This window comes from Leucopleurus acutus, assembly GCF_964270905.1.
Source record: "Leucopleurus acutus genome assembly, chromosome: 14".
In the NCBI taxonomy this organism is placed as follows: Eukaryota; Metazoa; Chordata; class Mammalia; order Artiodactyla; family Delphinidae; genus Leucopleurus; species Leucopleurus acutus.
This window is the reverse complement of record NC_139156.1, coordinates 15,622,827-15,641,724: the sequence shown is the minus strand read 5'-3', so window position 1 is coordinate 15,641,724 and position 18,898 is coordinate 15,622,827. Positions and strand designations below refer to the sequence as shown.

The 18,898-nt window shown below is 41.8% G+C and overlaps 1 protein-coding gene across 3 annotated transcripts in view; it reads right to left on the bottom strand.

Annotated features, from left to right (window-relative positions):
* The window catches only part of ABLIM1 (actin binding LIM protein 1), a 312,495-nt gene that overhangs the window by 248,398 nt on the left and 45,199 nt on the right, over positions 1–18,898 (bottom strand). The window contains exon 1 of one of the 3 annotated variants that reach the window (XM_082854664.1): positions 5,057–6,884. The exons of the other annotated variants lie outside the window; for them this stretch is intronic. The gene's annotated coding sequence lies outside the window, so the exon portion shown is untranslated. Of the gene's footprint in view, positions 1–5,056; positions 6,885–18,898 lie in introns of those variants that run through there. 3 annotated transcript variants of the gene reach the window in all.

The following is an 18,898-nucleotide window of genomic DNA, read 5'->3' as shown; positions in this document are numbered from 1 at the left end:
AGAAAAGGAAAGGAAAGGAAAGGAAAACACAAAACCCAAAGCTGATCCACATCTAAAATTGCAACACTTTGAAGTTACTTATGTTTAATATAATATTGTTCTTCATAAAATTACTAGCTTTCACAGAAGCATGGACTTTCTTATTTGATGCAGGAAAGAAAGGCACAAAGATTTCCCAGAAAGGCTGAGGGCCAAGGGAGTTGGAAGAGAGAGCCAAGAAAGAAAATTCCAGTCATCTTAGTTGCTCTACTTAGGGAACATTGCCCTTTCCTCCTAATTAGCTAGCCAAACACCATTAATTTTCACAAACACACCTAGGATTAGTATTCAACCCTCTTCCTTCAATTCTTTCCAAGTAAAATCAGCTGCAAGAAAAGGACAAGCCTGGGAATTTGGGAATCTTCTGCTCTTTTCCCAGTAAGAACACATTTAGTAAAACAAAACAAAAACCAAATTACATTCCTTAAAAGACACGTATTTCCTAACAATGCCTCCTGCCTGATAAGTGACCCAGGCTGACACTGAGGCTGACTTGCTCTCACTCAGCCCAGTGGGTAAAACTGCCTGGTGCTCACACACACGTTAGTTCTCCGAGGAGGACAAAGTGCGGATGCGTCCTTCCTGACCTCAGCTTTCACAGTGACCTTTCCTTTCTATAAGAAACCTACTGTAACATATTGAAACCTTTGAGTTTGGGGGCTATTTAAGCTTAAAATTGAAGTCCATACCTTGCTTCTGAACCCTAATTTTTAATTTTCAACCAAACATACTTCTGAATTCTTTCATTTGCATAACAAGGAAAACGTGAACAGAAACACAATGTGGAAAGAAACATAAATACAAAGAGCATGTTATAGATTGCCCCTGAGATTAGTCTTAAGAGTCAGGTACCCAAGTTGGAGCAATCACATTCGACTCCCATCGTGATACGGAGCCGTCATCATGGAAGTTCCTACTTCTCCCTATTTATCAACCAAAACAATCAAGTGTTTCTACAAAAGGATAGTGTGAGGATAAAGCAGAAAACCTCTCTGCTGCTATTAGAAATGCATGTTCCATCCACCCCTAGAGTCGCTATTTTCTGTCTCAGACTGTGTTATGGAGTCCTCTTGGCCAGGAGAGTAGCTATCCAACAAAAAGTGGAGAAAACAGAGAACTTTTCATCATCATCTGCCATGTCCCTCCACGTAAGGAAAAGGTGACCCTAGATCATTTATGGCCAGTGTTAGAACCGTTTCTCCAGCTCCAGCGGGCACTCTTTAGCTACGGTAACTAAGTAGGGTAAGTACATATATGCAAGTTCTAATGGTTTGTCACAGATAGGGTGTCTAAAACAGGTAGAGAGAAAGAGAGAAGAAAAAGAAAACATTTCCCCACAGCCCCCCAAAGAAAAAAGAAACAAAGTCATTGTAAATATGTTTTTCTGATTTTCTTATGCAGGGACCGCCACCTCCTGAACTTATAAGGGACACTTTCTTAAGGATAATCACTTGTCTTCCAACTGATGTACTTCATCTTTAACATATATGCTATTAAGATCATGTAAACTTTCCATGCTAGAAATCCTCCTGTCTAAACGATATCAATGATTTGGGAATCCAAGGTAAAATTAAGTCCTTTAAAACTCCAAGAACCAATGATCCCCTCCCTGAGTGTTTTTTTTTTTTTTTTGTAACATCTTTATTGGAGTATAAATGCTTTACAATGGTGTGTTAGTTTCTGCTGGATACCAAAGTGAATCAGCTATATGCATATATATACCCCCATATCCCCTCCCTCTTGCGTATCCCTCCCACCCTCCCTATCCCACCCCTCTAGGTGGTCACAAAGCACCGAGCTGATCTCCCTGTGCTATGCAGCTGCTTCCCACTAGCTATCTATTTTACGTTTGGTCAAAAATATTGACATATATACCAAAATATTTGGTATATATGTCAATGTTACTCTCTCACTTCGTCCCAGCTTACCCTTCCCCAATGGCCATCACCAAAAAATCCCTGAGTGGTTTTTACGCAGGTCTCCAACACTGAGTTCATTACACACTAGCTGCTTTTGCGGATGCCAGATATGTGTAAATTTCTTCTGTAATTGCTTGCACTGCTTGGAACTGCTCATCCACAGGAGCAGCAGGAAAATACAGGGGAAATGGTAAGCTCTGTTAATGGAAGCTTCCAATGGACACAGAGCTGTCACAGCTGTCACAGTCACCATGCAGCAAAGTGTATGCTGGTGCCCGATGTCTGCTCACATCACTGCTGCAAGCCCACCAGCGGATGCCAAAGCACCCCATTATCTCACTCATTCAACCCATGTCTGCTGAGCTCCTACTATTCACTGGGGCTGAGGATACCATTGCAAGCGAGAGGCCTCATCTGTAAATGCCTCAGCAGTGGGGTAATTCTTACCATTAGCATTTGTTAGGAGCAAGTGAACTGCTCCGTGTGGATACCTTTATCTACTGATCTGAAGAGACTCTGAGAATCTAACAGCTGGAAGGGATGGCTGAGGTCCTAAGAAATATACAAAAACAACAATATTGATACCAGGTAGGGAGAGCACTGAACTCTAGATGAATCGGCTAGGATTCCTCAACCTCAGCATCTTTGACATTTGGGGCCCGATAATTCTTTGTCGGGGATGTCTGTGCCTTGGAGGGTGTTAAGCAACATCCCTGGCCTCTGCCTGCCGGATGCCAGGAGCACCAGCCCCCCAGGTGTGACAACCAAAAATGTCTTCAGACATCGTCAAACATTCCCTGGGGGATAAAACTGCCTCCAACTGAGTACCACTGAAACAGATGCCACAAATAGGCTTCAAACTAGGAATTTTTCCTTCCAGTTTTATGGAGATATAATTGATATATAGCACTGTATACGTTTAAGGCATACAGCATAATGAATTGACTTCAAACTAGGATTTTATGGTATTAAAAAAGGCAGGAGGGCTTCCCTGGTGGCGCAGTGGTTGGGAGTCTGCCTGCCGATGCAGGGGACACGGGTTCGTGCCCTGGTCCGGGAGGATCCCACGTGCCGCGGAGCGGTTGGGCCCCTGGGCCATGGCCGCTGGGCCTGCGCGTCCGGAGCCTGTGCTCCGCAACGGGAGAGGCCACAGCAGTGAGAGGCCCGCGTACCGCAAAAAAAAAAAAAAAGGCAGGAAGATGGAAAGAGGGGAAATAAGTAGGCACATAGTGTCCCTTTGAATAAGACTTCCAAATTATCAATAGATGACCCCAGAGTCAAGTGATTTACACTCCACCCCCAGTACATACAAACACAATTTTTCCCCTCTATTTTACGACAGAAAACCCAGTATGGAAACACTCTAATTCTAAAAAGAATCACATGTGGTTCCGTTTTGTAAGAAAATTTTCCTTCTCCAGAAGCTGTTGGTAATGAGGACAGAGAATGGAGCATTCTCTCCTGGCTCAGGCTGGATGATTAATTACCTCTGTGGAACAGCAATGCAGCAGCTGTGTCTGCCAGTGTCCCTGGGACCCATAATTAACCCAGAAGGTCCTCCAGGGGGAATCAGACAAGAAGCCAAAGGAATATAATTAAATGCCTTTTGCAGCTTTAAAGGTGCTCAAGTCCTAGATTCTTAACCAGATCCATTCTTTGTCTGGAAGCACGAGTTCTCCACCCGGGTTTCCCATGATCTTCCAAATATAGCTTTTGTATTGTATTAGTCAATATTGATGTGATGTAAAGTTACTGGAAAAAAAAACAAAAACAAGGTACAGGAGAGTGTGTCTGGGCTGCTCTCACTTGTGTAAAGAACAAGACACTTAGGAGTGTACATGCAGGAAAAATTTCTGGAAGGAAACAAGAGAAACAACATTGGCTACCTCTGAGGAGTGTAAATGGGGCCACAAGAAGCTCATTTCACTGAACAGCTTTGCATCCTGCTTGAACTTTTGTTCACTTGTGTATGTTATTATATAATAATGACCAACCATCACGGGGCAAACTTGGCAAGACAGGTGTGGAATATAATGAAAAGTAGGAAACATAGTGAGAAGCCAAGAGATCCCACACCTCCCCCAAAGGCCACTGATCTCCCTGACATGATTTATGTTGGCCATAGTTTCACAGAGTCTGAAAATTAACTACATAGGCTTTCTCCATAAAAGTCCAATAAACATTTTTTGACTACCTACGATGCCCAAGATACTGTAAGGGCAGTTCACATAAAAGAGCTCAGGTGAACCTTAAATAACCCTAAGAAGTAGAATCTCTACTCTCATCTGAACCCCAGGACCTTGCCCAAGGTCACTGAGGTGCGGAAAGGGCCACAGGAGGCTTGAGCTCGAAGCCCAATCCTGTCCTTCTACTTCACCACCCATCTTCAGAGCACTGGGTGAAGTGACCTCTCAAGGCCACTAACCTCACCACTGCTTGGAGTATTGTGAGAGATCAGTGGCCTTCTCATGGCTGGTGTCAGGCTCACAATATAATTCTAGGTACTGCAGTAATAAGGATGCCCATTCTTGTGTCAGATTTTGTATGTTGTAGGACAGGCCACAGGAAATAGAAAGGTGACATCTGTGTCTGTCATGCTTATCTTCTGGGGGATGATCCCAGCAGCGCTGGGTTGGCTGCTCTGGCTGAAGCCTGGGCTCCCTGCTTTAGCCTTCTAGTGGCCTGAACAACTAACTCATCTTCCAATGGTTAAACATTTTCAGAATCTCCATTCTTTTTTTTTTTTTTTTGGCCATGCTGCACGGCTTGTTGGATTCTCTGTTCCCAGACCAGGGACTGAACCCAGGCCACAGCAGTGAAAGCCCAGAATCCTAACCACTAGGCCACCAGGGAACTCCCCAAATCTCCACTCTTTAACCAAACATACCTGCCTTTTCTTCCATTCCTTCAGAATAATTCTCAATAATTATTCCTATAAACTTAGCTGTGAAGAAGGGTCTCTGAAGGGTCCTTTCTTCAGTAATGTGTTTTCACAGGGCTTCTGGGAGCCTCAAAGGGCATTCTGTTCAGTGAATGAGTACAGAGAAACATCTTAAGGAAAGAATGGTTTCTAGAAGCCTTTGAATCACAGTACTCACCCAACCTGAAACCTCTTCGTTAACCCCTTTAGCCCAGGGTCCTTATGGATGTAGCAAGACTAGGGAAAATTCAAATAAAAACAGCAAGCATGAAAACTTCAATCTTAAAGAAAACAAGGAACCAAATCTATTTTCCACACAACATGAACCATGAAACGTAGTCCTTCCCACCCCGTCGGGCATTTGCCTACCATTTACCTTCAATCTTCACAACTTCAGCCGTGGATAATTATCCAACAAGGATAATCAATAGTGTGTCCAAATAAAAACCCTTCCCAGCAGTGGCTAAAAACCAAACACAGAGGGTCTGAGACCCCAGTCCCTACTCTGCTCCTCGAGGCCCTGAGCCAGGGTCAGCCCACCCGATAAACCTGGCTCACACTGAATGTCAGTTACTCTGCGAGAGGCTGCCCTGGGAAGTGACTGGAAATTGTGTTCAGCTAAGATAAGGAGGGTTGCCATACTCTTTATTAATAGATCAAGTAGCTTTTCAAAGTCTGATCTGGTGGCAATGGGGATTAACTGTGTTCTTTTCCAATCACGTTCCTGGCCTGATCCCTTCTGGGACAGCTTCCTTAGTTAGCAGTAACTCCCTCACAGGTAACCTTCACCTCTCAGGAGTAGAGGCGGCACAATGAATCTCCTGGACCTCAGGAATAAGCTCTTTTACACTCTGCGGAGGATGTCTTGCGGACTCCTCCCAGCCAGCAGGGCCCCACTGAGCACTGACTCCTAAGGAGATGCCCAAGTGATGGCTCCCGGCTTTATACAGACAGATCAGTCTGGAGGACGTCCTCGGTGAATGGGCAGGTGGGCCTGGAGGATAACTAAGTGCCCTTAGAAGATCATTTTTAAGCCTTAGAATCAGATCTCAAGGTCCAGTCACAGTCTTTTTCTAATAAAATTCCAGAGATCTAAACTTCTAAATCAATCCAATAGCCTCAATTAAGAAATTAAAAGCAGTCATCATTTACAACTCATATTTATCCACACACATACACACACTTCAAGGTAAGAGGAAATTTTGCTTCCCTGGCATCTCCTTTGCCCCAAATGATTTTGCTTACAGGGATCCCACTGGTGCCCGAAGAGGCCTCTCTGAGCAGAAGATGCTTTGTCCTTGTCTAAACAGGTACAGAACCAAGGGAGCAGAGAACGGCCTGTCACTGGCTGACCAGGAGAGGCAGTGGAGGGGGCCTCAGCTTCTGGGTTGGTCCTTTTCTCCCAGCAAAAGCCCACTCATGCTTCCAGACCCAGCTCAAGCTGAGCTAATCCCTCCCTCTTCTGTAATCACAGCTTGAGGTGCACATACCTTGGCCAAAGCACTGAGCACACTGTGTTGTAATGATTATGTACATGGCTGTCTCACCAGTAGAGCACGAACTCCTACCTGAGCTACTATGCCTCCAGCACCTAACACAGGGCTGAGCCCCAGAGCAGTGGTAATAAATGAAAACCTACCCTAATGAGATTTGCTTATTCAATCCTTTCTAAGTGTCTGACCAGATTTTGGTGAGGAAGAGAAAGTGACAGATGCAAAGGACAGGGGGAGGCAGGCTCAGGAGAGGACCAGAGCTGCAGTGGGCAGGGGCCGGCTATGGATGCCAGGAGGGACACACAATGATGAGGACGGGCCCCTACAGAAATACTCAGATTACCTAAGAGAGCAAGCTGTAACCTGGCCGAACGCGGGGGTCTCGGGAAATGGAACACGGGGCAGGTAAATTTTAACGGCTGAAACAGGAATAAATGAGAGCACAGGCTGCTACCTGGAGGGCAAGTTGTCTAGGATTACCCTGGAGGGCCAAGCCAGGCCAGCACGAAAGGACTGCAGGGAAAGGTCAGCGTGCATCTTGACCTTTTCAAAACCTTGAGAAACACCGGCAGGACTCTTGCCCACCCTCCTCCTTACCACCAACCTACCGTGGAGGCAGCCTCTCTGTCCTTTCAGCCTGTTTGACACGCCTACATAAATTGTGCAGAGATGAATTTGTGTTTTAGTGGAAAACTGCATTGTCTACATCCAATACACACTTAAGGGTTATCTGATTCTAGCCCTGCCCATCGTCTTTGAGTTGTTTGCACCTCTTTGTTTACAGGTTAAACTGAGGGACATGCCATCATGGTCATGCCTGGTAGAGGTTCAACTGCCTTCTCTCTGGCTCTGTGCAAAAATCAGTCTGACTCTGTTTACATATTTGTTTCGGTATTCCTTATCTAGAAATGTATCTGGTTTCCATTCTCTTTCGAACTTGTTACAACATCTTCATGGTCCCTTTGTTGATGAATGAGTAAAACAAAACCTTTGACATGTGCTCATTTTGGTGTCTGTAGGAGGGCCATGGCTTTACCTTTTTCTGAAAAGCATCTTTTAACAATTGCTATTACCTCAACTCCAAACTTTCGATCGCTTTTTAAAAGGAAGATCCCTCATTTCACATCTGGAAGGCTATTCATGATATTTAAGTTGCATGTTCCTTATTAGCGTGCAACAGAAAGAGCCCTTAACAAGGGACTCCTCGTGGCTCCCAGTTCTGCCACTTATTGGTGGTGTGTCCTTGAGTCTAAGTTACTTGATTTCTTTGGGCTTCAGTTTCTTCATCTGTAAAATAGAATCACTGTGAAGATCCAAGGAGAATGTACGTGAAAGTACAAACCTGCAGGTAAAGCACCGCAAATAGGAGCTATCACCACTGTCATTATCATCTTTACGGAAGGAAGGGATTCTTTTGTGTCGTGTGTGCGTGTGTCTGTGTGTGTGTGTGTGTGTGTGAGTGTGTGTCTGTTAATCCCAAGCTCTTAATTTATCCCTCCAGCCCCTTTCCCCTTTGGTAACCACAAGTTTGTTTTCTATGTCCATGAGTCTATTTCTGTTTTGTAAATAAGTTTATTTTTATCATTTTTTTTAGATTCCACATATAAGTGATATCATATTTGTCTTTCTCTGTCTGACTTAAACTTTACTTAGTATGATACTCACTAGGTCCATCCATGTTGCTGCAAATGGCATTATTTCATTCTTCTTTATGGTTGAGTAATACTCCATTGTGTGTGTGTGTGTGTGTGTGTGTGTGTGTATACACACACCACATCTTCTTTATCCGTTCATCTGTCGATGGACACTTAGGTTGCTTCCATGTCTTGCCTATTGTAGATAGTGCTGCTATGAACACTGGGGTGAATGTATCTTTTTGAATTAGAGTTTTTGTCGTTTGTAGATATATGACCAGGAATTGCTGGATCATATGGTAACTCTATTTCTAATTTTTTAAGGAACTTCCATACTGTTCTTCATAGTGGCTGCACCAATTTACATTCCCACCAACAGTGTAGGAAGGTTCCCTTTTCTCCACACCCTGTCCAGCATTTATTGTTTATAGATTTTTTGACGATGGTCATTCTGACCGGTGTGAAGTGATACTTCATTGTAGGTTTGATTTGCATTTCTCTATTAATTAGCAATGTTGAGCATCTTTTCATGTGCCTCTTGGCCATCTGTATGTCTTCTCTGGAGAAATGTCTATTTAGGTCTTCTGCCTATTTTTTGATTGGGTTGTTTGTTTTTTTGATATTGAGTTGTATAAGCTGTTTATATATTTTGGGAATTAAGCCCTTGTCAGTTGCACCATTTGCAAATATTTTCTCCCATTCTGTAGGTTGTCTTTTCATTTTGTTGATGGTTTCCTTTGCTGTGCAAAAGCTTATAGGTTTGATTTGGTCCCATTTGGTTTTTTTTGTTTGTTTGTTTCTGTTTTGTTTTGTTTGCTTTTATTTCTTTTGCCTTGGGAGACTGACCTAAGAAAACATTGCTACAATTTATGTTAGAGAGTTTTGTCTATGTTGTCTTCTAGAAGTTTCATGGTATCATGTCTTATATTTAAGTCTTTGAGCCAGGAATTCTTAAAAGTGGAGAAACTCAGCTCTCCTCCTGCTTTTTTTTTATGTCTTTATTGGAGTATAATTGCTTTACAATGTTGTGTTAGTTTCTGCTGTATGACAAAGTGAATCAGCTATATGTATACATATATCCCCGTATCCCCTCCCTCTTGAGCCTCCCTCTCACCCTCCCTATCCCACCCCTATAGGTCGTCACATCCATTTTACATTAGGTAGTGTATGTATGTCAATGCTACTCTCTCACTTCGTCCCTGCTTCCCCTTCCCCCGCCCCGTGTCCTCAAGTCCATTCTCTATGTCTGCGTCGTTATTCCTGCCCTGCCACTAGGTTCATCAGTACCGTTTTTTGATTCCATATATGTGGGTTAGCATACATATTTGTTTTTCTCTTTCTGACTTTCTTTACTCTGTATGACAGACTCTAGTTCCATCCACCTCATTACAAATAACTCAATTTCATTCCAAACAAAAAGCCTAGATGTTTCTAGGCTTTTTGTTTGTTTCTGCTTTGGTTTTGCTTTTTCCATGCCATGCTGCAGGAAACATCCTCATCCATGTAATTTTGGCCCATTCGTTCTGGTATATCTGTAGGGTAACTTGCTAGTGGGGGAATTTGTTAGTTCACCAATTATGTGCTTTTTAAGTTCTTCAGTTTTCATCCTGGAGATTTAAAAAAATACATTCTCAAATGCTAATTTTGGAGTAAAGGCCTGATGCTAGTTGAGGAAGCCTTCTTTTTTTAAAAAATAGCATTGAGTTATTTTGTGTGGCCGGGGGTGGAGGGAGAAAAGAGAAACATCATTTTACTCACGGTGCATCTAAATATATGAAAATGTGAGGTCCATCCACCTTATTACAAATAACTCAATTTCATTCCTTTTTATGGCTGAGTAATAATGCTCCATTGTATGTATGTGTCACATCTGCTTTATCCATTCATCTATTGATGGACATTTAGGTTGCTTCCATGTCCTGGCTATTGTAAATAGTGCTGCAGTGAACATTGTGGTACATGACTCTTTTTGACTTATGGTTTTCTCAGGGTATATGCCCAGTAGTGGAACTGCTGGGTCATATGGTAGTTCTATTTTTAGTTTTTTTAAGGAACCTCCGTACTGTTCTCCATAGTGGCTGTATCAATTTACATTCCCACCAACAGTGCAAGAGGGTTCCCTTTTCTCCACACCCTCTCCAGCATTTATGGTTTCTAGATTTTTTGATGATGGCGATTCTGACCAGCATGAGGTAATACCTCATTGTAGTTTTGATTTATATTTCTCTAATGATTAGTGATGTTGAGCATCCTTTCATGTGTTTGTTGGCAATCAGTATATCTTCTTTGGAGAAATGCCTATTTAGGTCTTCTGCCCATTTTTGGATTGGGTTGTTTGCTTTTGTAATACTGTGCTGCATGGGCTGCTTGTATATTTTGGAGATGAATCCTTTGTCAGTTGCTTCATTTGAAAATATTTTCTCCCATTCTAAGGGTTGTCTTTTCGTCTTATGTTTTCCTTTGCTATGCAAAAGCTTTTAAGTTTCATTAGGTCCCATTTGTTTATTTTTGTTTTTATTTCCATTACTCTAGGAGGTGGGTCAAAAAAGATCTTGCTGTGGTTTATGTCAAAGAGTGTTTTTCCTATGTTTTCCTCTAAGAGTTTTATAGTGTCTGGTCTTACATTTAGGTCTTTAATCCATTTTGAGTTTATTTTTGTGTATGGTGTTAGAAAGTGTTCTAATTTCATTCTTTTACATGTAGTTGTACAGTTTCCCCAGCACCACTTATTAAAGAGGCTGTCTTTTCTGCATTGTATATTCTTGCCTCCTTTGTCAAAGATAAGGTGACCATATGTGTGTGGGTTTATCTCTGGGCTTTCTATCCTGTTCCATTGATCTATATTTCTGTTTTTGTGCCAGTACCATGCTGTCTTAATTACTGTAGCTTTGTAGTATAGTCTGAAGTCCAGGAGCCTGATTCCTCCAGCTCTGTTTTTTTTTCCTCAAGATTGCTTTGGCTATTCGGGGTCTTTTGTGTTTCCATAAAAATTGTAAAATTTTTTGTTCTAGTTCTCTGAAAAATGCCATTGGTAATTTGATGGGGATTGCACTGAATCTACAGATTGCTTTGCGTAGTAGAGTCATTTTCACAATGTTGATTCTTCCAATCCAAGAACATGGTATATCTCTCCATCTGTTTGTATCGTCTTTTATTTCTTTCATCAGTGTCTTATAGTTTTCTGCATATAGGTCTTTCATTTCCTTAGGTAGGTTTATTCCTAGGTACTTTATTCTTTTAGTTGCAGTGGTAAATGGGAGTGTTTCCTTAATTTCTCTTCCTGATTTTTCGTTGTTAGTGTATAGGAATGCAAGAGATTTCTGTGAATTAATTTTGTATCCTGCTACTTTACCAAATTCATTGATTAGCTCTAGTAGTTTTCTGGTGGCATCTTTAGGATTTTCTATGTATCGTCTCTTCCTGCTTTTGCCTAAAGACCAAACAGGCAAAGTTGTCTTGGCAATAGACACTCCCTAGCACCAGGCCTGACCTTCTCTCTTGCCTATCCCTTCTCTTTCCCATCCTTTTCTAGAGGCTACACTGAAAGGCATCTATTTTGTACTGGCCTTTTCAAGGCCTTCCAAAGTGAAGAGCATTCCCACCCTATTAACAGAACAGGGCTGGGGCGGGGGCCTCTAAGAAGTCCTGCCTCCCTCCCCTGAGCACAGCAGGCACATTTTACAAAGACCTTCTAGGGCCAGGCCCTCTCCTGGACTGTCCAACTCTAAGGAGCGACTCAAGGCAGCAGCAAGGGCAGTCACCTCACAGGGGAGATAGGCGAGTGGGTCTCAGCAAACTCCAGACCTCCACCAGGTATCAGCCACCAGATACCCAACGCCTGCCAGTAAATGAGCCTACGTGTTCCCTTAGTGCAAAATGAGGCATATTCTGTTAAAAACATGCCCCACATTTTCATATATTTAGATGCACCATGAGTAAAATGATGTTTCTCTTTTCTCCCTCCACCCCCGGCCACACAAAATAACTCAATGCTATTTTTTAAAAAAGAAGGCTTCCTCAACTAGCATCAGGCCTTTACTCCAAAATTAGCATTTGAGAATGTATTTTTTTTAATTTCCAGGATGAAAACTGAAGAACTTAAAAAGCACATAATTGGTGAACTAACAAATTCCCCCACTAGCAAGTTACCCTACAGATATACCAGAACGAATGGGCCAAAATTACATGGATGAGGATGTTTCCTGCAGCATGGCATGGAAAAAGCAAAACCAAAGCAGAAACAAACAAAAAGCCTAGAAACATCTAAATACCCATTAATAGAGACGATGGCACTGTTTTTTTTAAAAAAGTGCAGACCATCCATACAGTAAATGGGATACTGACATTAATGGGCACTCCACATACCTATATGCTCACGTGTGACACAGCCTCGACGCAGATTATCAGGTGTAAAAAACTAACGGACAAAATGGTGTGTAGAGTATGATCCCTTATTAGAAATGAAGTGCATTTCTTCTGGAAGAATACAAAGAAACTCTCTTGGGGGAAATGCACTGAGTGTCTGGAAAAGAAGAAGTCTCGGCATGTACTGTGCAGATGTAAGCCTTGTATGTGTATCACTTTTCTGTCTTTAAATGTCCAAAGGCACTATCTGGATTGTAAGACTTGAATTCATTTTCTTTTTGTGCATTTCTATATTTAACTGCTATGTTTTATAGCTCCAAAGAATATGAGTGTGTGATTTGTAAAAAGTTTTAGGGAATAGGTTTAGAGATTTGTTGCTGTTACAAAATAAAACGAAACAGCTGTTGTGAGTATGTGGGAAAGCTATTTTCTGCAGTTTTCACAAAACCGCTTCATTTTGCCAGTGGGCAAAAAGGTTTTGTGACTTATAGCAACACTGTCTAGCTTGCAGAAACAATGTTAAATGTGAATTCATATAAATAACAGCAATAAAGTAACCCCCCAAATTCTACAGAATCTCAAAATGTCATCATCAAAGACATTTACCTCCCTTTCCGAGGCTGTCATGCCTCAGGACGTAAACAAATCAATAGGCCCATTTCATCTCCTTGCCATTTTTCTGCAGTGCATCGGCTAGCATAGTAAGATAAATGTATGGTACCACCTGAGACAATGAGCTAACAAATATTTTAAAAGCTTTCACTAGGAAAGAATAGTTTCACCTTAGGAACAAGATAAAATTCCAGGTGACAATTTAGAAGTTTCTCTGTGTTTTGATACAAGATCAAAAAAGTAGAATACAGAATTTTAGCATACATAGGGGAGGAAAAATATCTTTACTCATCTCAGGCTCTTGATTAGGTCTCTGTAACAAAAGACAGATTAACAAGAGGAAAAGCACACAAATTTATTTAACATAAGTTTACGTGACACAGAAGCCATCATAAGAAAATGAAGACCTAAAGAAATGGTTAAACCTGAGCATGGTTTGTTTGTTTGTTTCCATTTATTTTATTGAAGTACAGCTCATGTACAATGTTGTGTTAATTTCTGCTGTACAGCAAAGTGATTCAGTTATAAAAATATATACATTCTTTTTCATATTCTTTTCCATTATAATTTATCAGAGGATATTGCATACAGTTCCCTGTGCTGTACAGTAGGACCCTGTTGTTTAAACCTGGGTGTTTTTTATGCTAGTTTTATTAAATTGAGATATAATTGACATATAACATTATAGGTTTCAGGTGTACAACATAATGAATCAATATTCATATGTACTGTGAAATGATCACCACAATAAGTCTAGTTAATATCCATCACCCACAAACAGTCACAAATTTTTCTTCTGATAAGAACATATATGATATACTCTCAGCAACTTTCAGACACACAGGAAGTATTGTTAACTACAGTGGCCATGCTGTACATCACATCCCCAGGACTTATTGTTTTATAACTGGAAGTTTGCACCTTTTGATCCCCTTCACCCATTTTACACACCTGCTACCCCCCAACCCCAGCCTCTGGCACCCACCTACGTGTTCTCTGTATCTATGAGTTTGGTGTTTTTGCTAGGTTTAATGAAGAGTGGAAAGTTGTGAGAAAATGTGATAGGACAAAGAGTGTGAACTAATTGTGGGAAACTGGGAGATCTGTCAAAATGTGACAAAGAATTTGTATCCAGAAGTTATAAACATCTATAAATCAATAATAATAATATAGCTGATTCACTTTGTTATACACCAGAAACTAACAAAACACTGTAAAGCAATTATTACTCCAATAAAGATGTTAAAAAAAAAGACATAGTAATCCACTGGAAAATGGTAAAGATACTAACAGGCGACTCACAACTGAGGAAAAACAAATGATCTTACATAAATGTATGAAAATGTGCTGTTCAGATTTGTCAGTAATCACGAAAATACAAATTAAAACGGAAGTGAGTTATCACTTCATACTCAAACCTGACAATGCAAGTGTTGGCAAATTTGTGGAGAAATGGGAATGCTCTTCTGCTGGTAATAGAAACACATACAAGCACCTTGGAGAGCAAAATTTTAATATCTAGTAAATGGAAGATGCACATGCCCAAAGCCCAAATAGTTCCACTTCTGTTTGTGTACGCTGCATCAGAAGGACAGATAAGAATGTTTACTGTGGAGACCTTCAAGATGGAGGAGGAGAAAGACATGGAGATCACCTTCCTCCCCACAAATACATAAGAAATACATCTACATGTGTAACAACTGCTACAGGACACCTACTGAACGCTGGCAGAAGACCTCAGACTTCCCAAAAGGCAACAAACTCCCCATGTACCTGGACAGGGCAAAAGGAAAAACAGAGACAAAAGGATAGGGACGGGACCTGCACCTTGGGGAGGGAGCTGGGAAGGAGGAAAAGTTCCCACACACAAGGAAGCCCCTTCACTGGTGGAGACTGCAGGTGGCGGTGGGCGGGGGGAAGCTCCGGAGCCACGGAGGAGAACGCAGCAACAGGGATGCGGAGGGCAAAGCGGAGAGATTCCCGCACAGAGGATCGGTGCTGACTGGCACTCGCCAGCCCGAGAGACCTGTCAGCTCTCACCCACCAGGGCGGGCGGGGCTGCGAGCTGAGGCTCGGCTTCGGTCGGAGCGCCTGGAGAGGACTGGGGTTGGCAGCGTGAACACAGCCTGAAGGGGTTAGTGCGCCTCGGCTAGCCGGGAGGGAGTCCGGGGAAAAGTCTGGAGCTGCCTAAGAGGAAAGAGACCATTGTTTCAGGGTGCGCGAGGAGAGGGGATTCAGAGCACCGCCTAAACGAGCTCCAAACGAGCTCCAAGAGGGGCGCGAGACGCGGCTAAAAGCGCGGACCCCAGAGACAGGCAGGAGACGCTAAGGCTGCTGCTGCCGCCACCAAGAAGCCTGTGTGCGAGCACAGGTCACTATCCACACCTCCTTTCCCGGGAGCCTGTGCAGCCCGCCACTGCCAGGGCCCCGGGATCCAGGACAACTCCCCCGGGAGAACGCACGGCGCGCCTCAGGCTGGTGCAACGTCGCGCCGGCCTCTGCCGCCGCAAGCTCGCTCCGCACTCCGTGCCCCTCCCTCCCCCCGGCCTGAGTGAGCCAGAGCCCCCGAATCAGCGGCTCCTTTAACCCCATCCTGTCTGAGCGAAGAACATACGCCCTCAGGCGACCTACACGCAGAGGCGGGGCCAAATCCAAAGCTGAGCCCCTGGGAGCTGGGCCAACAAAGAAGAGAAAGGGAAATCTCTCCCAGCAGCCTCAGGAGCAGCGGATTAAATCCACAGGCAACATCATGTACCTGGCATCTGTGGAATGCCTGAATAGACAACGAGTCATCCCAAAATTGAGGCCGTGGACTTTGGGAGAAACTGTAGACTTGTGGTTTGCTTTCTGAATCTAGTTTGTTTCTGGTTCTATGTTTCTCTTAGTTTAGTATTTAGAGTTTATTATCATTGGTAGATTTGTTTATTGATTTGGTTGCTCTCTTCCTTTTTTTTGTATAAATAAATATACATATATTTTTCCTTTTTCTCTTTTTGTGAGTGTGTATGGGTATCCTTTGTGTGATTTTGTCTGTATGGCTTTGCTTTTACCATTTGTCCCAGGGTTCTGTCTGTCCTTTTTTTCTTTTTTTTATTACTTTTTAATATTTTTTTATTTTAATTATTTTATTTTATTTATTTTCTTTCTTTTTTTCTCCCTTTTCTTCTGAGCCGTGTGGCTGACAGGGTCTCGGTGCTCCGGCCGGGTGTCAGGCCTGTGCCTCTGAGGTGGGAGAGTTGAGTTCAGGACATTGGTCCACCAGAGACCTCCCAGCTCCATGTAATATAAAATGGGCGAACGCTCTCCCAGAGATGTCCATGTCAACGCTAAGAACCAGCTCCACTCAATGACCAGCAAGCTACAGTGCTGGACACCCTATGCCAAACAACTAACAAGAAAGGAACACAACCCCACCCATTAGCAGAGAGGCTGCCTAAAATCATAATGGGGTCACAGAAACCCCAAAACACACCACCAGACGTGGACCTGCCCACCAGACAGCCAAGATCCAGCCTCATCCACCAAAACACAGGCACCAGTCCCCTCCACCAGGAAGCCTACACAACCCACTGAACCAACCTTACCCACTGGGGGCAGACACCAAAAACAACGGGAACTACGAACCTGCAGCCTGTGTAAAGGAGACCCCAAACACAGTAAACTAAGCAAAAGGAGAAGACAGAGAAAAACACAGCAGATGAAGAAGCAAGGTAAAAACACCAGACCAAACAAATGAAGAGGAAATAGGCAGTCTACCTGAAAAAGATTTCAGAGTAATGATAGTAAAGATGATCCAAAATCTTGGAAATAGAACTGAGAAAATAAAAGAAACGATTAACAAGGATCTAGAAGAACTAAAGAGCAAAGAAACAATGATGAACAACACAATAAATAAAATTTAAAATTCTCTAGAAGGAATCAATAGCAGAATAACTGAGGCAGAAGAACAGATAAGTGACCTGGAAGATAAAATAGTGGAAATAACTACCACAGAGAAGAATAAAGAAAAAAGAACGAAAAGAATTGATGACAGTCTCAGAGACCTCTAGGGCAACATTAAACGCACCAACATTCAAAGTATATGGGTCCCAGAAGAAGAAGAGAAAAAGAAAGGGACTGAGAAAATATTTGAAGAGATTATCGTTGAAAACTTCCCTAATATGGGAAAGGAAATAGTCAATCAAGTCTAGGAAGCACAGAGTGTCCCATATAGGATAAATTCAAGGAGAAACACACCAAGACACATATTAATCAAACTATCAAAAATTAAATACAAAGAAAAAATATTAAAAGCAGCAAGGGAAACACAACATATAACATACAAGGGAATCCCCATAAGGTTAACAGCTAATCTTTCAGCAGAAACTCTGCAAGGCAGAAGGAAGTGGCAGGACATATTTAAAGTGATGAAAGGGAAAAACCTACAACCAAGATTACTCTACCCAGCAAGGATCTCATTCAGAGTCGACAGAGAAATTAAAACCTTTACAGACAAGAAAAAGCTAAGAGAATTCAGCACCACCAAACCAGCTTTACAAAAAATGCTAAAGGAACTTCTCTAGGCTGGAAACACAAGAGAAGACCTACAATAACAAACCGAAAAGAATCAAGAAAAGGGTAATAGGAACATACATACTGATAACTACCTTAAATGTAAATGGATTAAATGCTCCCACCAAAAGACACAGATTGGCTGAATGGATACAAAAACAAGACCCATATATATGCTGTCTCCAAGAGACCCACTTCAGACCTAGGGACACATACAGACTGAAAGTGAGGGGATAGAAAAAGATATTCCATGCAAATGGAAATCAAAAGAAAGCTGGTGTAGCAATTCTCATATCAAACCAAATAGCCTTTAAAATAAAGACTATTACAAGAGAAAAAGAAGGGCACTATATAATGATCAAGGGATCAATCCAAAAAGAAGATATAACAATGGTAAATATTTATGTATCCAACATAGGAGCACCTCAATATATAAGGCAAATGCTAACAGCCATAAAAGGGGAAATCGACAGTAACACAGTCATAGTAGGGGACTTTAACACCCCACATTCACCAATGGACAGATCATCCAAAATGAAAATAAATAAGGAAACACAAGCTTTAAATGAGACATTAAACAAGATGGACTTAATTGATATTTATAGGACATTCCATCCAAAAACAAAAGAATACACTTTCTTCTCAAGTGCTCATGGAACATTCTCCAGGGTAGATCATATCTTGGGTCACAAGTCAAGCCTTGGTAAATTTAAGAAAATTGAAATCGTATCAAGTATCTTTTCTGACCACAACGCTATGAGACTAGATATCAGTTACAGGAAAAAATCTGTAAAAAATATAAAACATGGAGGCTAAACAATACACTACTAAAAAACCAAGAGATCACTGAAGAAATCAAAGAGGAAATCAAAAAATACCTAGAAACAAATGACAATGAAAACGCCATGACCCAAAACCTATCAGATGCAGCAAAAGTAGCTCTAAGAGGGAAGTTTACAGCAATACAAACCTACCTCAAGAAACAAGGAACATCTCAAATAAACAACCTAACCTTACACCTAAAGCAATTAGAGAAAGAAGAACAAAAATACCCCAAAGTTAGCAGAAGGAAAGAAATCATAAAGATCAGATCAGAAATAAATGAAAAACAAACGAAGAAAACAATAGCAAAGGTCAATAAAACTAAAAGCTGCTTCTTTGACAAGATAAACAAAATTGATAAACTGTTAGCCAGACTCATCAAGAAAAAAAGGGAGAAGATTCAGATCAAAAGAATTAGAAATGAAAAAGAAGAAGTAACACCTGACAGTGCAGAAATACAAAGGATCATGAGAGATTACTACAAGCAACTCTATGCCAATAAAATGGACAACCTGGAAGAAATGGACAAATTCTTAGAAATGC